This window comes from Lissotriton vulgaris, chromosome 1_1, assembly GCF_964263255.1.
Source record: "Lissotriton vulgaris chromosome 1_1, aLisVul1.2, whole genome shotgun sequence".
NCBI lineage: Eukaryota > Metazoa > Chordata > Amphibia > Caudata > Salamandridae > Lissotriton > Lissotriton vulgaris.
In genome coordinates, this window is record NC_141685.1 from 2,081,309,895 (window position 1) to 2,081,332,057 (window position 22,163).

At 48.6% G+C, this 22,163-nt stretch overlaps 1 protein-coding gene across 6 annotated transcripts in view; it reads right to left on the reverse strand.

Moving 5' to 3' along the window:
- PTPRO (protein tyrosine phosphatase receptor type O) overlaps window positions 1-22,163 on the reverse strand; it is a 1,018,456-nt gene that overhangs the window by 382,071 nt on the left and 614,222 nt on the right. The gene's annotated exons all lie outside the window — the stretch shown is intronic.

Below are 22,163 nucleotides of genomic sequence, written 5' to 3' on the forward strand. Positions count from 1 at the left end.
GTCATCCGGCTCGCTGTAAAGCGCGGCATCTCTTGTACGTGTTCCTGAGTAACACTTGAGTTGTTAATCCGTACAAGTAGCTGGGTGTTGTCTGCATAATTGAAGACCTGGCAGTCCAATTGGGCCAGGGTCTCCACCAGTGGTTGTAGGTATAGATTAAAAAGCAGGGGGGACAACGCCGAGCCCTGCGGGTCACCACACGTCAAGGGGCCGGTGAACGATGCCTGATCACTTAGCTGCACCCTCTGTGTCCGATTGGACAGGAAGGATTCAAGCCATTGGTAGGCAGGTCCCTCTATACCCACATTGGCAAGGCGGGACAAGAGGATTTTATGGCTGACCGTATCGAATGCCGCTGACAGATCTAATAAAATCAGGGCACTCGATACTTTCTTGTCAGCCATAACCCTCATCTCGTCCAGAACAGATAGCATCACCAGCTCCGTACTGTGATGCGCTCTAAAGCCAGCCTGTCTAGGATGTAACAGTCTATGTTCCTCAAGGAAGGTGGAGAGTATTTTGAGAACATGTTGTTCAAGTACTTTAGCCAAATGTGGAGCTGGGAGATTGGCCTATAGTTTTTGAGGATAGAGGCATCCGCTCCTAACTTTTTAAGTAGGGGGATAACTCTAGACTCTTTCAGCGCGGGAGGGAGAGCGCCTATTTTCAAGGAGGCATTTAATAGCTTGAGAATGGAACCTTCTAAACTGGGAGCAGCCAATTGGAAAATTCTCGGATGGCACGGGTCTGCTGGCAAGCCTGATTTCACCTGGTTCATAAAGGGGAGAAGAGACTGAGCATCCAAAAGGGGAAATTTGGCAAGGCTAGCTTCAGGACGGGGGGCTGTAAGTTGAGGGGAGGAGCCACGACAAATTGAGGAGTTCTCTATTTCTAGTAGAATATCATCAACTTTTTGGAGGAAATAGGCCTGGAAAGCCTCACAATCTGTAGGGGGGGCTGATGACTTCGCCTCCGTATTTTTATTATATTTTCAAGATTTTGAAAGTTTCTTTTTGCTTATTTACAGCTAGCTGGATTCTGCCCTCATAATATTCTGCCTTCCTTTCTGTGATGGCATGTTTATAGGAGGAGAATATAGATTTATAGGAGTTGAGGTCCTCTAGCTTGTAATTTAGCTGCGACCTCCTCTCTGCTTGATGGAGGTTTTTTTTTTTTAAATCCCTAAGTGTATCATTGAATGGGGCACCATGGCCTTGGTCTCTGATTCTTACCTTTCTTACTGGTACTATTTGGTCCAAGGTGGAGCGAATGTTAGCCATGAGTGGTCGTTTTCCTGTGCCAAAGTACTTGGCTGGGGATTGGTGATAATGACTGTGTCTAGGGTGGCAGCTAGATGGCTTGCTTCAACCTTGTTCCAGTCCTGTATCAGTCTCCAGGCTGGTGGTGACTGTAATGGCTGGCTGTCACTCGGAACCCAGCAGCTGACTAGTGAGTGATCAGACCAGACACGGGCTAATTTTTATTTGTGTGGCCCGCGGCTACGATGACCAGATAAGATCAAGAATATGGCCTTTAATATGAGTGGGGCTATCTACCAACTGACAGAGATCAAGTGCTTTCATAGCGAGATCAAACTGACGTGCTGTGGGATCCTTTTGAACGTTGTTCCAGTGGAAGTTAAAGTCGCCGACTATTAATAATCTTTTGTAGCGAGTGCATAGATTCATAACAACTTCCATGAAAAGGTCAGTGAAGGTGGGGGAGGGCCGCGGAGGGAGATAGACTACCATAAGGAGGAGGCAGGAGTTGTTAAACAAAATTTTAACCCCTAGTAAATCTGTCCCCTCAAGGTGTTCAGCAAGGACTTTAACAATCATGAGATGTTTCTTAAAAATAATGCCCACACTGCCTCCTCTTTCATCTCCCTGTCTATTGTGCTATAGGGCCTCATAGTCATCTGGGAGGGCGGCAATAATGTCCGCAGCTGAGGTGTCCCCTAATCAGGTCTCTGTGAGTGCGAGGATGTCGATGTCACTCATGTGGAGCAGGGTAAAAACCTCTAGATAATGTTTCTGCAGGGAGCGTGTATTTAGGACTGTTATATTGAGTCCGGATGGTTTACTGGAAAAGGAGACCGCTGGAGCAGGGGCGATTTCCCGCTTGATTTCCACCTCATTTCTCAAAATCTGGTGTTCCTGGAGCTTCTCCCTAGTCCGCCTGCCTAGGTAATAGCTGCCTGTGCTAGAGACTTCAGTTCTGCGGCTGAGTAGTTTCGCAGGGAGCCAGGGAGGGTGGCCCCTGGTCCCGGCTGGGCGTGGACGGGCGCAGACGGGCTTGCCTTTGGCGCGCATTCGGCGCACCGCCGGCACGCCTGCTGCACCCGTCCGCTGCACTGACAAGGCATGCTGCCTAATATAGGAAGTGAGGGAGGGAGGGAACCTCGACGCTGACGCTGCCTGAACAACTAGAGCGTCTACAACCCCAGCGCTACTCTTCAGGCGGGTCTGTTTCTTTCTCAGGACACCGAGTTAGCGCTGTGGTTGTAGGAAAGTACACAGTGCAAGTGAGAACAGTTTAAAATTCAATTTAAAAGAAAGCGTTCCGTGCAAATTCAGGAGTAATTCAAAATTAACAGTAAAAGCCAAACCCACCACTCGGCAGTATGTGTGGTAAATTCAGCCCATTATCTTCATCCTTTTTATAAATACGTTTTATAATTGCACCTTTTAATTTTGTGGGACAATCCCTTCTTCAGGTAAGTGTGTACAATGCCAAATATAAAAATCTTGACTATAATTAAATGTTAGAATTTGTTTTCTAAATATTTGTATTAGATGCATCCATATGTCACAAAGCATGAGGTATTATGAGCTTAATTAACATAAAGGTATCCCTCTGCTTAAAGGGGAAAATACAGGAGGATTTTTACGTCTGTGCCACAACTATAAATCACTTCAACAGAAGGTAGGAAAAAGGAAAAATAATTATTTTTTATATGTACTCATCCACTCTAATAGTAGCATGCTTCATCATCGGGTTCACAGTGGCCCCTAAAAGCCAGGGAGCTCTTTGTATGTTAATGTATTACAGGACGTATACATTAAGATAAAGATTTCTCATCCACACCCAAGGTATCCCTTTATTAGTGGAGCGTATGAGTCAGATTAGAATTAACTATTTAAGGGGAGAAAAGGACACTATGGTCCTATGACCCTTATAGTGACAACTGGTCTCTGCCCTCCACTACTGGCCATTAAAGGTCCTGGGCATTTGTCAGGGTGGATTTGGTTTTCTAGTACTCCCCTGGTGACATATTTTTGTCTTAAGAAAATGTCATGTGGCATGCACACTAGATTATAGATATGTAGAGGCAGTAAATACTTTCCAGTCCAATGGTACTCTACCATTGGGTATATTAAACCCCTCGGGACAGGAGGAGGTTGGCACACAAGCAGGGGCAAGCAGACCACAGTAGGTACTATGGACGGTAGGGACCCTTCACAATAGTTTGACTACAGAAACAACCGCAAAAAACTTAGAACAGATGATAAATTGCTCCCACCCAGAGGGTGCAGCTTTTTTCGCTGCTCCCTGCATGCGGGAGCAATACCGCTCCTGCTGGAGGTGGGGAGTCGGCTGCGGGGACACCTGGGCTCCTCCCGCAGCCTCCAACAATGATATAGTGAGTATCCAGGGTGGGCTCCAGGGCACCCACCCTTTACTGGCCAGGCCCTGGGAGAGGGTTTGTCGGAGGCCAACTATCAGCCTAGGGGGCTGTGTCCCCCCCTCCTCATTGTTAATGTGACTGGCTCCAGGACATGGCGTCCCTGGTGCCAAATATTGGCCCGGGGAGGGGGATGCATCTTCCCCTATTACAATATGGCCGGGCCCAAGGAGATGGAGTCCCCAGGGCCAAAGTTGGCCCTCAGAGCCCCCATAAATTAAGCAGTGTGTCCTGGGTGATGTTGTTCCTGGGGCCAAATACGGTCCTGTGAGAGGAGCTATGTACCCCCTTCTCTTAAAAAAGATTAGGGCAGGCCCTGGGATGGGTGCTGCGTGCCCCCTCCTGGGTCGGCTGTAAGAGGCGGGTTGGCCAGAGGCTGTGTGCGGTATGGGGTTGGCTGCATGAAGGTGGTTGGCTTGGGTTGGCTTGCATGTGGGGGGTTGGCCATAAGATAACTATAACCAGTGCCCTCACCATGTACTGCTAACTACCCCACATATTACCTCACTCATGACATCTTCTGTTTTTATTTTTTTTTAAATATATTTTTATTGCAGAATTAGAGACAAGATTACTCAATAGACCAACCAGTACACTTGTGGCATCCCGACAGTTAACATGACAGAAACACATTACACAGCCAATTAGCCCACACCCCGGAGGCTGGGTGGCGCATCAATTCCTGTTCCCGGTTGATGCCTCAGTGTGTTCCCTCTCGGGGCGTCAGGTCGGTTATGTCGTGTAGTATCTGCTTTTACCCCTCAACACCCGCCCCCCCCGCACCGTCGAGCCCCAGACTGCATCCTTGTTCGCTCCCAACAATTCCTGTCCACCTCCTTCCAGGCCCATCTGGGTCTAATAGACTGCTCCGCGGTGCCGAACCACCTACCCCACAACCACCCCCCCACCCTCCTCCCCCCCAACTGCTGCGAATGAGGGTACCCACAATCCTTCCTAGCGCTGAGGTACGCCACCCATCAGGATCCACACACAAACATTCGATCCACATGGAATACTATCCTCTCTCTACTCTCCCTCTGCATCGTCAGTCATATAATCCCGCAGCGCTTGAACCACTAACTCCCAGGACCTCGCCAGCTCCAGGCATTTCTCGTTGCCAGTCCTAGTTGCCTGACGCATCCTGATCACACTCTCGCAGCCCGACCACTTCAACAGCTCATTCCTTCATCTCCTCACTGACGGGCCTTCCTTGGACTTCCAATGCCAAGTTATTTCACGTTGTGCCAGCATGATCCCCAAATCAATAATCGTTATTTTAGTCTTCCTAGTATGCGGGAACCAGAGGAGCAGGCACGCCGCCATATCAAAGTCTACCTCTTTGTCCGTGACAGCATTCAGGAGTTCCCCCACTTCAGGCCAGTACTCCCCCAACTTCGGGCATCCCCACAGTAGGTGATCTAGATCTACTTCCAGCGCCACGCACCGCGGGCACACGGCGTCAAGCACCTGGAAGTACCGTCTCAACCTCTCCGGGGTCAAGTACGCCCTATGGACAATGAAAAAATGCACCTGCTGAAATCGCGCGTTCCTCGTTCCCTTCCAGGTCCGACGCAACACTTGGCTCCAGACGGTATCCGGTATGGGTTTGCCTATACTGACCTCCCATCGCGACTTTAGCGCCACCAAGGGCGCCAGTCCCTCATTCAACATTCTGGTATGGAGACAAGTCACTGCTTTAATGGTGCCCGCTGCCATTACCACATACTGGCATGCCGCGGTCACCTCCGGCTCTATCAGCCCGCCCCCCCAATATCGCTGCATCGCTGCCACCACCGCTGCGTGCAGTAGGAAGGTTCCGTCTGGTAAGCCAAATTGCTCCTGTAACGTCTGATACGGGACCAACATCCCATCAATATAGAGGTCTCCCACCATCTGCAAGCCCAGCTCCTCCCACGTCAACAGTTGGGACCAATCGCCCCCATGGGGTAGCGCAGTCAACATTTCCAGCGGTATCTCCGGTGCATATGGCCGGTCTTTTCCTGCTCTCTTCAAACTCCTATTCCAACACAATTTAAGCGTCCTTTCCTCCATCGTTAGCTCCTTCACATCCAGTTTCTGCTGCATTACGATATAGGACAAGACATGTCTCTGGATGCCAATCCCCCGGTCGTGGTCAGGACCCCGGAATTCTCTGGCCACATTCTGTGTTAATACTTGGAGTTGCGCTGCCAAATAATATAACTCAAAGTCGGGGACGGCCATCCCCCCTTCAGTCTTGGGCCTAGTCAGGGTATTCAGTGCTACCCTGCGCCGTCCGTGGCCCCAGAAGAAGCCGGTCGTCAATGTCTTCAGTTCTCTAAAGAGCCTCTGCGGGATCCATACCGGTAGCGTTCGAAAATAATAAAGTAGCCGCGGGAGTGCCACCATCTTCAACAGTGCCACCCGACCCAACACGGATAGAGGGAGGGAGGCCCAGAAGTCCATGCAACCCTTCAGCGCACAAATACAGCGCTCCACGTTCCCTTCCAAGAGGTCCATGGCCTCATGGTAGATTAGCACCCCTAAGTAGGTGAAACAGGAGGGTTCCCACACCACCTCTCTGGTAAGTTGTGGGCAGAGCGTACTCTTCCGCAATGGGAATATGCAGGTTTTGGTCCAGTTCACCCTGAGGCCTGACAGCCGCCCGAATCTACTCAGCATGTCCACCGCTCCCTCTAGAGCTCGCCCAGGATCTGCCAGGTACAATAACAGATCATCGGCGTATAGCGATATGTAGTGCGATTCAGGCCCTTGTGCTACCCCGTTATATACGGCGCCCTATCGTGCCTGAGCTGCCAACGGCTCCATCGCCAAAGCAAATAGCAGAGGAGACAGCGAACAGCCCTGTCGCGTTCCCCTACAAACCGAATAGGCCGTAGACACTATGGGCCCCAGTCGTACTCGCGCCTTCGCTGATGAATAAAGCATCCTCGTCCAACTCCGAAATCCCTCCCCAACCCCAAACTTCAACAGCACTCCATCCAGGTAGTCCCATTCGAGGCTTTTTCGATATCAACTGCTAATACCACGGGATCCCGGGCTGATGCTTCAGCACTATCCATGACTCGGATCAGACGACGGATATTCATCGAGGTGCTCCCAGTCGGGATGAATCCCGCTTGATCCCTATGCACCAGGGTGGTCATCTGCGGCAGAAGCCTGGTAGCCAGGATGCGGCTCAGGATCTTATAGTCCACCGTTAGCATTGACAACGGGCGGTAAGAGGTCACGTCTAACGCGTCCCTGCCCGGCTTCAACAGCGGTACCACCAGTGCCTCCCTCATGGACTCAGGTAAACACCCCACCTGTTTCGCCTCTGCGTACACCGTCAACAGTCTGGGTGCCGATATATCCACAAATTTGGCGTAGAATTCTATCGGTAACCCATCCACCCCTGGTGTTTTGTTCCGCGCCATGTGTTTAATTGCCCCCCTGATCTCGGCCAAAGTGATGGGGCCCCCCAGTTCCTTCGCCTCCTCGATATCCATCATCGGTAAGGGGTTTGGATCTAGGTATTCACCTATCTCCGAGGCCTCGGCCTCCAGGTGGCACTCGTACAATCCCGTATAGTAGGACTGGAAGCGCGCCCGTACAGCTGATTGAGAATAAACTACTTCACCATCCTCGCGTCTTATACTCATGACCGGGCACCCCCTAGGTCCTGGATCAGCTAGCTTGGCAAGGAGCGTGCCCACTTTATCCCGCTCCTCATGCACCTTAACAACATACAACTTGTAATCATAGCACCGCAGTCTTTCCGTCTCAGTCGCCACTGCCTCTTTAGCCTGCATCAGTCGCTCCTGTAACTCTGGCCGAACCGGCCTTCTCAGCTCCAACCCCCTCAACGCCTCTTCCGCTTTCGCAAGGTCACTCAAAACAGTCTTTCTCACATTCGAAAACCTACCCATGCATACCCCTCTCACCACTACCTTCATCGCATCCCATTCAATCGATCTTGTCATGGTTGAGCCTCCATTTTCTGCAAAATAGCAGTCAATGCCCTGTCGAATCGTGTCACTAAACACCAGGTCTTCCAGTGTATCCAGACGCAGTCACCATGATGGAACTGCCGATCTCACCTGCTGCCACTGCATGGAGACCAACAGGGGATTATGATCTGAAATGGTCCTAGTCAGATACTCAGAATGAGTCACCACATTCGCCAAGGAGCCACCACACAACACCGAGTCTAATCTAACATGTAGGTCGTGCAGCGTGGAAAAATAAGAATAATCTCTGATCTCAGGATGCTTTGCCCTCCACACATCCACCAAACCCCACCTTTCCTGCCATTCCCTCCTGTGGGTTGCTAGTCGGCGTACAGGGGAGTCTACCAGTGGCGGTGTGACCGATCTAACAGCACATCAGAGATGGAATTAAAATCCCCCGCCAATAAGATAGGGCCTGCTAAAAAATAAGCCAGCGAGCGTGATAAACCCTCAAAGAAATGAGCTTGATCGGAATTGGGGGCATATATGTTACACAGCACCACCTCCCTACCATAGAGACGTCCCTCAACCGCCACATATCTACCCTCTGGATCCACCCGCTGACTCGTAACTTGAAATGGCGTACCGGCCTGTATCCATATTAACACCCCTCTGGCGAATGCTGAGTACGTCGTGCCAAAGACCTGACCCCGCCACCTCTTCTGTAAAGCCCCACACTCCTTCTTGGTCAGGTGAGTTTCCTGAAGCATTGCAATCTGAACGCCCCTCCGTACTAAGTAGGCATGCACCTTATGACGTTTCACCATCGTACGAATACCTCGGACATTCCATGTAACACATTTCAAGTTAGGAAACGTCCCCATGAAGAACTTTTCTACTCAGTGGCACTAGCCAACAAATGACCCCCGCATTGTTGCAATTGTACACCCCCTTCAAAACATTCCCCAAAACTCCCCAAACCCCCCTCCCCAGGACAGGACCTAATAACCCAGCTTCAGCCCCGTTCCAAACCTTTAACACCCCACACATCACACTAACCTGTGGTCGACACCACAGAAGGCCTTAAGGGCCTCAAGAGGTCGATGGAGCACCAAACCAGGGCGGCAGAGCTACCACCCCGCGCCCACAGTCCCAAGCTGCTCATACAGCCCCATACCTGGCAGTCCAATAAAGACCTGGAGAGTCCGCGCCAACAGGCACCCCGGAATTGTTCATTAGTCTCAAGCCTTACTCGTTAAACAAGCCATCCGCAGTTTGTGGCATGACCGCCGGCCCCCTCGCACCCCCCACATCCGAGTCGTCCCCTCCGGTCTTCTCTCCCTCCTCCTCCGAACCCGATCCTCCAGACGTTTTCTCCTGCTGCGACCCCGTAACGGTGGCTGTAGCCGCTAATGCACCCCTCCTGTCGGCCGGCATTTGTGTGTCTCGCTCGGCCCTTTTAAGCTTGTTCCGGGAGCGGATGCGCTGTGGCTTTCTGAGCCGGACTGGCTTCTGCCGATCCCTGCCGTCCCCGTGTGCACGATCCGTCCCCGCACGATAACGCTCAAGCCACGACCATGCCTCGTCGGGTGTCTGAAAGAAGTGGGTCCTGTCATCAAGGATCACTCTCAGCTTAGCAGGGAAAAGCAAGGAGTATTGGATCCCCTCCTCTCTCATCTCCTTCTTCACTGATAAGAAGGATGCTCTACTCTTCTGAACGTCCTGCGTGTAGTCCGGGAAGATCGTGACATTGCTATTGTCCACCTGGAAAGGACCCTGGGATCTCGCCCTCTGTATCAACAGATCAGGGTCCTTATAGTGCAGCAATTTGACCACCATCGGCCGAGGCGGTCGGCCTTCCAGGGGCGGCTTGGCCGGCACTCTATGCGCTCTCTCTAGGGAGAAGAAAGGAGACAGACCCTCCGGCGCCACAACTGTTCGCAACCGCATCACCCTTCTCAATTTTCTCCGGAAGCCCCACCACCCTCACGTTGTTCCTCCGGTTCCGACTTTCCGCATCCTCCGCCCTTCGCTCCAGGAGCGCCAGACGGCCGATGATATCCGTCAGTTTATGTTCCGCGGTGACCACCGCCGGTTTCAGGTCCTGAAGCAGTTGCTCATTCGATTTCACTCTATCAGAGAGCTTGGCGTGATCTGCCCTCAGTAGGCCCAGCCCCGTCGCCACCTGTGCAATGTCCTGATGCAGCGTTTCCTTTGTAGCAGCGATCGCCTCCAGTATGGCGTCAAGGCGCTGGTTCAGCCTCTGTTCTTGCGGCGAGGCCTCCTGTGGGGGCTGAGCACCGCCATCTTGGTGTAGTGCTTGACACGAATGTTGCCCCAGAAGTACCAGGAAGGTGATGCTCTTTCCCGATGTCCCCTAACCGGTTCACCACCTGCCAGAATATAACACTGCACAGGAATAGTGATGCCCGTCAGGGGGACACAGGGAGACAAAAGAAGGAAAGTGGGGGACAAAAGAATATGTAGATGTCTTCTTTACACCTGAAGGATTAATTCCTGGAACCATAGAACGTCTGAATACCAGCTTCCTAGGGGGATGTAAGGAACACAGGTTAGTGCAGTAATACTAAGTGTAATAGGGAAGTACAATAATAGAGAGAACAGATACCTACAGAAAATGGTGTGCAAGTGCTAATCCGTGAACTTGTAAAATGTGGAGGGAATGGTATCCAGGAACTGTAACTCTGTCTCCTGTGTAATATACAACAAGGTGAGGAAACCTGTCTCAAACGTATGCAGAATAATGAGTAAATACTTGCTCCTGCATACCTGTGTAACGTAATAAAGAGCCTCAAAAATCCTGGAACTGGAATCAATACTCCTCCAGTTCCAGGTAACATAGAAACCGGGACTAGTATCAATACTCAACTAGTCCCGACTAAACAGATAGCAAAAATACGGACACGCAGTCTATTAGCCCCCACTAACTGTGTGGAGATCCAAAACATAATCAAACAATGACCCGCACAAATCCCTTGAAGTCAGGGACAACTTCGAGACTCCAAATGAAACCGGAACGCGTGTAACAGCTCAACACGCTTCCGAAATAATGAAAATGAAAACAAGCGCACAATCTGATTACAGCATGGGCCGATAGTACCTTACAGGTGAAGTACCGACGCCCGGCGTAGACCCGACGGATCCCGCAGCTCGCCACCACCGTGACCCGGATCCGCAACACAGGAACAAGCAAAGGATACCGGAACGGAACGCGAAGCGTTTACTGCAGGGAAGGGGGGTGGTTAAATGACGCGTCGGTTCTCTCTGCGCATGCGTGTCTCTTCGCGCATGCGCTGTATGCTTGCCAACCACCAGGGGCTGACATTTGCCAACCAAGCGTTCGTGTACAGGCACGACACTTGGGCCAAGGCAATCCCTCCATCCTGCCCCTGTGGCGCAGCGAAGCCAGCCTCCAGCGCGGCTATCTTGATTATGAAAGATGCGCCACTCGGGCCGCCTCCGGTGATCACAGTTCACCGTGGTGACTCCACTGTCCGCTCCGTTCCAGGCACCTCCCGGCGCTACCCGCTGGTAGACGATAATGGGGCCAGCAAGCACTGCCACAGAGCCAGCCTGCCCGTAGTACACTCTCAGTCCCCCTTCTGCGCACAGCCGCCTACCTCTGATCCATGTCCGTAGACTGCTTAGTGCCACCAACACTCACACAGCGCCTCCAGGAACCGCAAGGGCCAGGGCAACAACACAGTGCGCACCTCCAAAAAGGGACAGGCAGGTGTAGTTCAGGGCTAATCGTGCTCACTGCGCAAACCAGCACCCCGCAGCGTGTTTTGCAGCTTGCTCCGCTCTCTGTCCTCCGCTTCTCCAGCCCAATGCCTCGCGACCTCCAGCTGGGCAAACCTCGCCGCCGTTTGCCAAGCACACCGAGCAATCCCCACACCGGCCGCCCCCTGGGGCGTTCAGGGTCGTGGGAGGTCGAGCCCGAGCCCAATGCGGTGATCGCCTTGCAGTCCGTGGCGTCCGCCGTTCTTCTCAGCTCTCTGCAGCCGGGAGAGCAAGCCCCACTGTTTCTGCCGGTCCCGCCAGCCAGCCCCGCTCCAGCAGCTCCGCCGGCGAGCAGCCCCCGCAGGCTATTAGCGCTGTCGCCTGGGAGGGGAGCAGTCAGATGCCAGGTCCTTTCGCCAGGGATAGGGGAAGCAGGAGGGGGAGGGGCACCGCTCTCATCGGCCCCCAGCCGCGGAGTGCCTCCGCCGCTCCCGGATCAGCTCCAACGGCCCTCGCCTCGGACCTCTGTTCCGCTCGCTCTGTCCCGCAGCCTCCAGCACGCCTACTTCACCCAGGAGCGCTGCCTCTATCGCTCCCGAGCCGCCAGCGCTGCCATCTTTCCTTTGTCTGCCGACCGGGTCCTACGAGGCTCCGAGGTCCGGCAATGTGCGTCTTCCGGGGTCCTGACGGAGTCCAGACTCTCCCCTACGGGTCAGCGACCCCCCATGCCACCGAAGCACGCCTCCAGGGGCACCGAGGGCAAATTTTTCAGGATGAAAGCGGGACTCGGCGCGGAGCTACTCACTCACGCAGCCATCCCGGTCGGCGCCTTAGCCACGCCCCTCCTCATGACATCTTCTATGACATCATTGATCATATCACTGCAACATTTGCTGTAAAATTATTAATGAGAAAACTGTGTATGGTGGGGGCGCAAGTTATAGTTACCTTATGGCATGAGTTATATTTTCTTCAGATAAGCATAACTATAACTGATGAATTTCTATGGTTATGTGTGTGTAAAATGTTAACCTAACAATAAGGTTCCTGTAACCTTTATTTTTTTCAGTCATTATGTAAAGGAATGCTTGTTAAAGGCATATGTGTGGTAACAAATTGCATGGTAAAGACATGCTTGGTAAAGGCATATGTGTGGTAACAAATTGCATGGTAAAGACATGCTTGGTAAAGGCAAATGCATGGTAATTGATACATTGTAAAGGCCTGCATTGTTACACCATACAGCCATACTCCACCCATTCTTCTTCTGTTACCATACATCTAACCGTGCAAGATTTCCAAAATGATCTTATACTGACTAGATACCAAAATTTAGAGGCAACATTAGATGTAATTACCAATACAATTTCGTCCATAATATTGTGCTTTATTCCACGTAATCATAACCTTATATTCTTTCTTTAATGCCCGATATGCTCTTTCATCACTATTTATCTCACGTCTGCTTTTCATGTTTCTTAGCTGCCTTTTTAAGTCTAAACAATAGGGCTTATTATTACAATGTTGGGCAGACTTACTTCTACTGGACAACGTTGTAGAAAAGGAACAGCCTGACTTTAGGTTGGCAGGTCTGACCACACTATTATGATGCAACCTCCCATAGGGTGGTCACAAACCTCCAATTTGTCAATGGCAACTTGTGCGACAGGAGGAAAAGGCCCGCAGCACAAGCTGGAGGCTTTGAAACATCCCGGTCCCGTGTGGCAGGCCACACGTTGCAGGGATTTTGTGGGGGGCACCATATTTGAGAATTATTTCAAGGGTGCAGGGGTGTCTCAAAGACACTCTGCTGCACCCCTGAAATGTAGATGTGTGTGCATATGGCGCACATACATGCCCTATGGGCATGTGTGTGCGTCACATGCCACCTTAACAAATGACAATTTTTGCTTTTTTTAAAGAATTCGCAAATTACCATCAACAACAAGTTAGTGGTAATTTGCGATTTTTTAACCAAAATTCGCAAATTGAAATTGCTACATACATAGCATTTAAAGAATTGCAAAAATTGTGATTTCTTAAATGCTATGGCAAAATAAGGAATCGCAATTGTTTGCGATTTCTTAAATTGCGATTTATTCATACATTCCAAATCATGCTAAAAGGCCATTTGCGAGTCGCAAAAGCCTTGATACATCTGGCCCTTAGAGTATTGCAGGTGGAATATTGCAAGTCGACAATATTTCATCTAGATTCAATTCCGCCTTTAACCGCATCGCTGCTGCGGTTATTTTTGCGCTGTGCGGCTGTTTTCTAATAACCGCGTTACATGACGAGCTCAGCTCGTCATCCGCACACGTCACCTGTGGCTGATGACGAGCTGAGCTCGTCATCAGCATCGAAGGGGTTAAAGGATTCAAGTGAAGATTAAAATATTCCATTAACAGTATCATTGAGTGTGGAAACTTTGTACAGATAAGACCTAAATAATCCTTACACAGGGAAAGTTTATTTAAATCGTATGCTTCTCCCCTAACCTAATGTATACATTCACAATCTCTTCAGTATTTGTAAAAAGATCAGGTTTGCATGCATGTATCAACTCACTCTTTGTTGATAATTGAATGATACTTCTTGCACATTTCGTAGATACGAGCATTAGTTGCCCTCTTGTGCTATTTAGACTGGCTTGAGAAGCTATTTGTGCATACTCTGCAAACACTGGATTCTCCTCTAACATCCAAGTTTCTTGCCAACATATAATAACATTTTGTACATAATTTACTTATAACATGTGACTTAATCCATAAACATTCCAGTAAAGAATGTTTATGTTGTTGGGGGAAATCCTCTCCTTTTCAATATTGCCTAGTCTTGTGTACTCCCCCATTTCATGCTCTTCAGAGCCTGAAACCTCAACGATGTTGCATTTGTGGCTCTAATAAGCAACTCCATTCCTTTTATTTCTGGACATTCATTCTTAAATTTACTTTATTAAACCATTCTGTTTTTAGCTGAGTGTTCCCATTTAATTCTTCATGACATAATTGAATTTGCTAGCTTGTTAGGCAAGTATAATAACTTAAGCAAGGTCTGGAAAAGGAGTTGCCTCTCGCTCGTATTGGTATTATTGAAACTCCCCAAGAGGATAATTCTTGCTTTACTTTCATTATTATTTTTTCACACTTAGAGAGAAGAGCTTATATTTTGTGACCTCTTTAAAAAAAAATCAATATTTGAAGCCTTCCTGAGTTAGATCACTGGAAGATACCTCTTTACCAATAGGCCCTTATGAAATACCCATAAAAGGTTTGGTCTAATTAGAGGTCTTAGTTACTCAATCTTTTCCCTTATTTAATAATATCACAATAAAGCACTGAGGACTCCCTGCCTTTGTCTAATCCTACATGATTTTTATCTTCCTAAATAGATCCTACTATTTTGTTTGGCTGCCTAATGTGTTCTATCCTGCTCTTGATAGGTTTTCATACCATTGCTTTTGAGCCATAGGATTAACCTTTGGGGGAGGAGGCTCTTCTTTGCAAGGGTGTAGTTTCGGGGTGGGGTGGGGTGTTTGGTGTGTTGTACCCCCCAATAAATGTATTTTCTGATAAATAGATGGGTACAGGTGCTTCCAGTCAGGTATTGTGAGATGTCAGATGGATTTCCCCAGGAATTGTTACATACACACAGACACACTCTCTCCCTCTCTGTTTTGAAAGTCCTCAGAATATTGAATATTTCTCAAAATATTGTTTTCTCCCTTAGTACTCCTACCAATCAGCATTCATCTCCATTCCCACTGCCCCTTAGGCCCCTCTCATGAACCCTGGTTTTGCTATAATGTATTTAAACATTATATACCAGCCTCTGCTTGTCATAAAAAATCTGAAGCTCCCCCCCCCCCAGCACCTCCTTCCCCAATTTTACTGACCAAGCTATGCCCCGGCTTCGTCTGATTTATTTTGGATATGCTTGGCCGGCACTCTATGCGCTCTCTCTAGGGAGAAGAAAGGAGACAGACCCTCCGGCGCCACAACTGTTCGCAACCGCATCACCCTTCTCAATTTTCTCCGGAAGCCCCACCACCCTCACGTTGTTCCTCCGGTTCCGACTTTCCGCATCCTCCGCCCTTCGCTCCAGGAGCGCCAGACGGCCGATGATATCCGTCAGTTTATGTTCCGCGGTGACCACCGCCGGTTTCAGGTCCTGAAGCAGTTGCTCATTCGATTTCACTCTATCAGAGAGCTTGGCGTGATCTGCCCTCAGTAGGCCCAGCCCCGTCGCCACCTGTGCAATGTCCTGATGCAGCGTTTCCTTTGTAGCAGCGATCGCCTCCAGTATGGCGTCAAGGCGCTGGTTCAGCCTCTGTTCTTGCGGCGAGGCCTCCAGTGGGGGCTGAGCACCGCCATCTTGGTGTAGTGCTTGACACGAATGTTGCCCCAGAAGTACCAGGAAGGTGATGCTCTTTCCCGATGTCCCCTAACCGGTTCACCACCTGCCAGAATATAACACTGCACAGGAATAGTGATGCCCGTCAGGGGGACACAGGGAGACAAAAGAAGGAAAGTGGGGGACAAAAGAATATGTAGATGTCTTCTTTACACCTGAAGGATTAATTCCTGGAACCATAGAACGTCTGAATACCAGCTTCCTAGGGGGATGTAAGGAACACAGGTTAGTGCAGTAATACTAAGTGTAATAGGGAAGTACAATAATAGAGAGAACAGATACCTACAGAAAATGGTGTGCAAGTGCTAATCCGTGAACTTGTAAAATGTGGAGGGAATGGTATCCAGGAACTGTAACTCTGTCTCCTGTGTAATATACAACAAGGTGAGGAAACCTGTCTCAAACGTATGCAGAATAATGAGTAAATACTTGCTCCTGCATACCTGTGTAACGTAATAAAGAGCCTCAAAAATCCTGGAACTGGAATCAATACTCCTCCAGTTCCAGGTAACATAGAAACCGGGACTAGTATCAATACTCAACTAGTCCCGACTAAACAGATAGCAAAAATACGGACACGCAGTCTATTAGCCCCCACTAACTGTGTGGAGATCCAAAACATAATCAAACAATGACCCGCACAAATCCCTTGAAGTCAGGGACAACTTCGAGACTCCAAATGAAACCGGAACGCGTGTAACAGCTCAACACGCTTCCGAAATAATGAAAATGAAAACAAGCGCACAATCTGATTACAGCATGGGCCGATAGTACCTTACAGGTGAAGTACCGACGCCCGGCGTAGACCCGACGGATCCCGCAGCTCGCCACCACCGTGACCCGGATCCGCAACACAGGAACAAGCAAAGGATACCGGAACGGAACGCGAAGCGTTTACTGCAGGGAAGGGGGGTGGTTAAATGACGCGTCGGTTCTCTCTGCGCATGCGTGTCTCTTCGCGCATGCGCTGTATGCTTGCCAACCACCAGGGGCTGACATTTGCCAACCAAGCGTTCGTGTACAGGCACGACACTTGGGCCAAGGCAATCCCTCCATCCTGCCCCTGTGGCGCAGCGAAGCCAGCCTCCAGCGCGGCTATCTTGATTATGAAAGATGCGCCACTCGGGCCGCCTCCGGTGATCACAGTTCACCGTGGTGACTCCACTGTCCGCTCCATTCCAGGCACCTCCCGGCGCTACCCGCTGGTAGACGATAATGGGGCCAGCAAGCACTGCCACAGAGCCAGCCTGCCCGTAGTACACTCTCAGTCCCCCTTCTGCGCACAGCCGCCTACCTCTGATCCATGTCCGTAGACTGCTTAGTGCCACCAACACTCACACAGCGCCTCCAGGAACCGCAAGGGCCAGGGCAACAACACAGTGCGCACCTCCAAAAAGGGGCAGGCAGGTGTAGTTCAGGGCTAATCGTGCTCACTGCGCAAACCAGCACCCCGCAGCGTGTTTTGCAGCTTGCTCCGCTCTCTGTCCTCCGCTTCTCCAGCCCAATGCCTCGCGACCTCCAGCTGGGCAAACCTCGCCGCCGTTTGCCAAGCACACCGAGCAATCCCCACACCGGCCGCCCCCTGGGGCGTTCAGGGTCGTGGGAGGTCGAGCCCGAGCCCAATGCGGTGATCGCCTTGCAGTCCGTGGCGTCCGCCGTTCTTCTCAGCTCTCTGCAGCCGGGAGAGCAAGCCCCACTGTTTCTGCCGGTCCCGCCAGCCAGCCCCGCTCCAGCAGCTCCGCCGGCGAGCAGCCCCCGCAGGCTATTAGCGCTGTCGCCTGGGAGGGGAGCAGTCAGATGCCAGGTCCTTTCGCCAGGGATAGGGGAAGCGGGAGGGGGAGGGGCACCGCTCTCATCGGACCCCAGCCGCGGAGTGCCTCCGCCGCTCCCGGATCAGCTCCAACGGCCCTCGCCTCGGACCTCTGTTCCGCTCGCTCTGTCCCGCAGCCTCCAGCACGCCTACTTCACCCAGGAGCGCTGCCTCTATCGCTCCCGAGCCGCCAGCGCTGCCATCTTTCCTTTGTCTGCCGACCGGGTCCTACGAGGCTCCGAGGTCCGGCAATGTGCGTCTTCCGGGGTCCTGACGGAGTCCAGACTCTCCCCTACGGGTCAGCGACCCCCCACGCCACCGAAGCACGCCTCCAGGGGCACCGAGGGCAAATTTTTCAGGATGAAAGCGGGACTCGGCGCGGAGCTACTCACTCACGCAGCCATCCCGGTCGGCGCCTTAGCCACGCCCCTCCTCATGACATCTTCTATGACATCATTGATCATATCACTGCAACATTTGCTGTAAAATTATTAATGAGAAAACTGTGTATGGTGGGGGCGCAAGTTATAGTTACCTTATGGCATGAGTTATATTTTCTTCAGATAAGCATAACTATAACTGATGAATTTCTATGGTTATGTGTGTGTAAAATGTTAACCTAACAATAAGGTTCCTGTAACCTTTATTTTTTTCAGTCATTATGTAAAGGAATGCTTGTTAAAGGCATATGTGTGGTAACAAATTGCATGGTAAAGACATGCTTGGTAAAGGCATATGTGTGGTAACAAATTGCATGGTAAAGACATGCTTGGTAAAGGCAAATGCATGGTAATTGATACATTGTAAAGGCCTGCATTGTTACACCATACAGCCATACTCCACCCATTCTTCTTCTGTTACCATACATCTAACCGTGCAAGATTTCCAAAATGATCTTATACTGACTAGATACCAAAATTTAGAGGCAACATTAGATGTAATTACCAATACAATTTCGTCCATAATATTGTGCTTTATTCCACGTAATCATTACCTTATATTCTTTCTTTAATGCCCGATATGCTCTTTCATCACTATTTATCTCACGTCTGCTTTTCATGTTTCTTAGCTGCCTTTTTAAGTCTAAACAATAGGGCTTATTATTACAATGTTGGGCAGACTTACTTCTACTGGACAACGTTGTAGAAAAGGAACAGCCTGACTTTAGGTTGGCAGGTCTGACCACACTATTATGATGCAACCTCCCATAGGGTGGTCACAAACCTCCAATTTGTCAATGGCAACTTGTGCGACAGGAGGAAAAGGCCCGCAGCACAAGCTGGAGGCTTTGAAACATCCCGGTCCCGTGTGGCAGGCCACACGTTGCAGGGATTTTGTGGGTGGCACCATATTTGAGAATTATTTCAAGGGTGCAGGGGTGTCTCAAAGACACTCTGCTGCACCCCTGAAATGTAGATGTGTGTGCATATGGCGCACATACATGCCCTATGGGCATGTGTGTGCGTCACATGCCACCTTAACAAATGACAATTTTTGCTTTTTTTAAAGAATCCGCAAATTACCATCAACAACAAGTTAGTGGTAATTTGCGATTTTTTAACCAAAATTCGCAAATTGAAATTGCTACATACATAGCATTTAAAGAATTGCAAAAATTGTGATTTCTTAAATGCTATGGCAAAATAAGGAATCGCAATTGTTTGCGATTTCTTAAATTGCGATTTATTCATACATTCCAAATCATGCTAAAAGGCCATTTGCGAGTCGCAAAAGCCTTGATACATCTGGCCCTTAGAGTATTGCAGGTGGAATATTGCAAGTCGACAATATTTCATCTAGATTCAATTCCGCCTTTAACCGCATCGCTGCTGCGGTTATTTTTGCGCTGTGCGGCTGTTTTCTAATAACCGCGTTACATGACGAGCTCAGCTCGTCATCCGCACACGTCACCCGTGGCTGATGACGAGCTGAGCTCGTCATCAGCATCGAAGGGGTTAAAGGATTCAAGTGAAGATTAAAATATTCCATTAACAGTATCATTGAGTGTGGAAACTTTGTACAGATAAGACCTAAATAATCCTTACACAGGGAAAGTTTATTTAAATCGTATGCTTCTCCCCTAACCTAATGTATACATTCACAATCTCCTCAGTATTTGTAAAAAGATCAGGTTTGCATGCATGTATCAACTCACTCTTTGTTGATAATTGAATGATACTTCTTGCACATTTCGTAGATACGAGCATTAGTTGCCCTCTTGTGCTATTTAGACTGGCTTGAGAAGCTATTTGTGCATACTCTGCAAACACTGGATTCTCCTCTAACATCCAAGTTTCTTGCCAACATATAATAACATTTTGTACATAATTTACTTATAACATGTGACTTAATCCATAAACATTCCAGTAAAGAATGTTTATGTTGTTGGGGGAAATCCTCTCCTTTTCAATATTGCCTAGTCTTGTGTACTCCCCCATTTCATGCTCTTCAGAGCCTGAAACCTCAACGATGTTGCATTTGTGGCTCTAATAAGCAACTCCATTCCTTTTATTTCTGGACATTCATTCTTAAATTTACTTTATTAAACCATTCTGTTTTTAGCTGAGTGTTCCCATTTAATTCTTCATGACATAATTGAATTTGCTAGCTTGTTAGGCAAGTATAATAACTTAAGCAAGGTCTGGAAAAGGAGTTGCCTCTCGCTCGTATTGGTATTATTGAAACTCCCCAAGAGGATAATTCTTGCTTTACTTTCATTATTATTTTTTCACACTTAGAGAGAAGAGCTTATATTTTGTGACCTCTTTAAAAAAAATTCAATATTTGAAGCCTTCCTGAGTTAGATCACTGGAAGATACCTCTTTACCAATAGGCCCTTATGAAATACCCATAAAAGGTTTGGTCTAATTAGAGGTCTTAGTTACTCAATCTTTTCCCTTATTTAATAATATCACAATAAAGCACTGAGGACTCCCTGCCTTTGTCTAATCCTACATGATTTTTATCTTCCTAAATAGATCCTACTATTTTGTTTGGCTGCCTAATGTGTTCTATCCTGCTCTTGATAGGTTTTCATACCATTGCTTTTGAGCCATAGGATTAACCTTTGGGGGAGGGGGCTCTTCTTTGCAAGGGTGTAGTTTCGGGGTGGGGTGGGGTGTTTGGTGTGTTGTACCCCCCAATAAATGTATTTTCTGATAAATAGATGGGTACAGGTGCTTCCAGTCAGGTATTGTGAGATGTCAGATGGATTTCCCCAGGAATTGTTACATACACACAGACACACTCTCTCCCTCTCTGTTTTGAAAGTCCTCAGAATATTGAATATTTCTCAAAATATTGTTTTCTCCCTTAGTACTCCTACCAATCAGCATTCATCTCCATTCCCACTGCCCCTTAGGCCCCTCTCATGAACCCTGGTTTTGCTATAATGTATTTAAACATTATATACCAGCCTCTGCTTGTCATAAAAAATCTGAAGCTCCCCCCCCCCCCAGCACCTCCTTCCCCAATTTTACTGACCAAGCTATGCCCCGGCTTCGTCTGATTTATTTTGGATATGTTTCCCTCTACCAGTTTGGTTAGTACCTTTTCCTCTTATTTTTCGGTTGACACCTTGACATAAACTACTAGTCTCTTGGGCCCTCACTTCTGCGCTTGGGATACTGTATCTTTAATTTTTACTTGGATTCCATATATGACTGTGTGGCCGGGAGACTTGTTCCTTTTAACTTTCTTAATTACTACAACTTTTGATTGATTTTTATTGTTGTTACTTTTTTTTATATTTTTCATTTCTAATGTGGCTTTTCTGGCACATCATAGGATGAAGCATGTTTTCCATTATAGATATGGTCTCTTTTTTATCAACGCTGAGGCCTTTGATATGTATACCTGGGCAATTTATACCTCTCTTCTTTCTCCCTTAGAATCATCCTTGCTGGAGTTATAATCCTCAGTAGCTCAAAAGGGCGAACCATCGTAGCCATACGTGCTTTAATTAATTCTAATTCCTCATTGGTATTCCTCAGGAGACCAGACTGTTTTTGGATTTATTTTTATTTAATTCTAACGATTCAAAGATCTCATGTAAGATGCTCTGCATTAGCAAGAACATCCAAAATCAAAGATGCTGACTCGTTTGGTTGTTAGCGTCCCTCTCATTGGGTTTCTTCTATCTTTCAGACTTTTCACTCAAATATATAATTTGGCCCATCAAAGGGTTACTTTCTTCTATCAATGCCTCCTCTGATGAAATATTTTCTTTGAATTCATCTGATAGCATCAAAGGATTTTGCAATTGCAAACGGTGCGAATCGCAAAAATCGGCCGTATGCGATCGCAAAATCTGCTTTTGGAATGCATGAAGGGTGAAGGCCCACGCAATTTGAGAATTCGCAAATATTTGCAAATTCTCAATTTGCGATTATATTTAAGGAATCGCATTTTGCGATTCCTTAAATGCAATGTATGAAACTTTAAAAAATTGCAATTTCGCAATTAGGGGGAACAAATTACCATGAGGTTGAACCTCATGGTAATTTGCGAAAACTTTAAAAAATGCACTGTTGTGCATTTTTCAAAGTTTCATGTTGTGTGCACACATGCCCCTAGGGCATGT